Raw genomic sequence first — 2,371 nt, forward strand, 5'->3', positions numbered from 1 at the left:
ACCAAGAAGTTCAATAGCATCTTTTTTCTTTAACTCTGATAGAACAGAAATGTTATACAGTGAAGTCTTTCTTCATATTTTAAAGAATCCTTCCCAAACCTGTGTCATCCATATACAGTATATTGGAATGAGAACAAGAACAAAAAAAAATGATTATTTTATAGAAAGCATTCATATACTTTTGTAAAAAAAATAATGAAAATTGCAAGAGGAGTATGATGAACCTTCTACCCTAATGAAATATTTTAGGAAGAAACAATCTTTTCCCTCACATTCATGCATGTATCTCATTGGTTCACGATAAAGTAATTTTTAATGGTGCTAAATATTAAACGTAGATATGTTGTTTATTACTGACAGATAGGTACATCTGCTTAATATCTTATTTGTGCTTTTGTTTTTTTAACTTTATGGAAATTAATATGCAATTGATCCATATTTATCCCAAGATGCATATTTTACACCTATGTGTAGGTTTAAGCATATTCAGTTTGATATCTATGGAGATTCTCAGTCATCCAGGTCATGGATGAGAAGCAAAATGTCTTCAAGGAAAAACAAAGAAAGTCCAGTTGCCTGTTGAAAAAGCATCTTTGGGACATTCAGTGGTCAAAGCCACTGGACTAGAAAACAGGAGATTTTGGGCCCACCCCTCTCTCTACCATAAGGAAAAAACAATTGCAAACTTCTTCAGAACATTTTGCCAAGTAAACTACAGGGACTTGTCCAGGTATTAGTTAAGAGTCTCTAACCTGATGACACCAGAAAGAAACAAAAAAAAAAAAAGAGATCAAATATGTACAATATTTATTAATATGCATACTATGGCAAGTAATTTCTTCTAATGCAATTGATTTTGTATTTTCCCTTAACATACAGCCTTGATTCAGAAGCCACATCACAAAAATTTGAAACATTATTAAAATTGGATAATTGTGTTTTAACTTGCCTATAGGCAGTCATTTAGGCACATTTGCATTTATCCATCTTTCTCAAATATAAAGTGTGATACCTCAATCATATGCAAACAAATGTTTTTCATTGTGACCTTCTGCTGAAATTGTTTCCTGGAAAAATAGCTCTTCGTTACTAGAACAAGCATTTTGAGCAATGTTATTTAAACATAATTGAGAAAGTTAATCTGAACAACATATTTTATATTTGACTCAGAAATTCCTACCATTTCCTTGTTTGACATCTACTGCATTGTCTTTCAGAGTCTACTTCTTAGCTGTGAAGAAATCACAGACACATAAAAAATTAGTTTTACTTATGAAACAATAATGTTATCTCCAAAGTCAAAATGAGGTTGAGAAATTAGTCATGGATTCACTTTTAAAGAAAGCTTTTGACAAGCTGTAAAACTACTGGAATGTTAGCCGTTTTCTTTTAGATTTTGTTTTTTTTAAGTGTGCACAATAATTAAATATATGCATTTGTATGTAGCACTAGCAATAGCATATAGACTTATATACTGCTTTACGCAGGGCTTTTTTTGTCATAGAATGCCCAGAACGGAGTTCTGGCACCTTTTTTGGATGGAACCTTGTAGGGTAGGCAAGGCGGGTTGTATGACATGTGTGAGTTCTGGCACCTTTTTTTTTTTTTTTTTTTTACAAAAAAAGCACTGGCTTTACGGTGCTTTACTGCCCTCTCTAAGCAGTTTACAGAGTTAGCATATTGCCCCCAACAATCTGGGTCCTCATTTTACCGACTTCGGAAGGATGGAAAGCTGAGTCAACCTCGAGCCAGTGAGAATTGAACTACTGGCAGTCGGCAGAGTTTGTCTGCAATACTGCATTCTAACCATTGTGCCAATATGGCTCCAATGTAGCATTGGAGACAGGTGGTCCTCAGAATGTTGCAGTCTTATGAGCATACTAGTCATCATGACTAATTATAGGGATGCTGGATATTGTGCTCATCTGCAGAGCCAAAGGTTCACCACATTACTCAGTCAATGCCTATACTCATATACTGTACCTTTTAATAAAATAGTGCAGAATGACAGTAAAGAAATACAAATTTTCTAAACAAATAACTCTTCTTAGTATACAGGGGGAAAATAATCACAGTTATTTGTAAAACTGGCAAGATCCTGTTTTATGCTGTAATGTGTCCTTGATAAATGAGGTGCTAAAATATGATATGTTTTAATCCACAGATACTTTTGTTCCTCTGATTACCATATACCTAGCCCAAGCAACATTTGTATAAGACCATCAAGCTTCTGACAGTATTGGACTTTTAATCAATGTCTTTACCCCATCTCAGCATGGACAGGACCAGTAGCTATAGTAGTTGTTGTTGTTTTTTTACCAGAAAGCCTTTGATACAATTTGTTGGAAAGTGGGTTTTATTTTGAGATTCC

This window comes from Protobothrops mucrosquamatus, unplaced genomic scaffold (assembly GCF_001527695.2).
Source record: "Protobothrops mucrosquamatus isolate PMUCROS unplaced genomic scaffold, P.Mucros_1.0 scaffold230, whole genome shotgun sequence".
NCBI classification, from domain to species: domain Eukaryota; kingdom Metazoa; phylum Chordata; class Lepidosauria; order Squamata; family Viperidae; genus Protobothrops; species Protobothrops mucrosquamatus.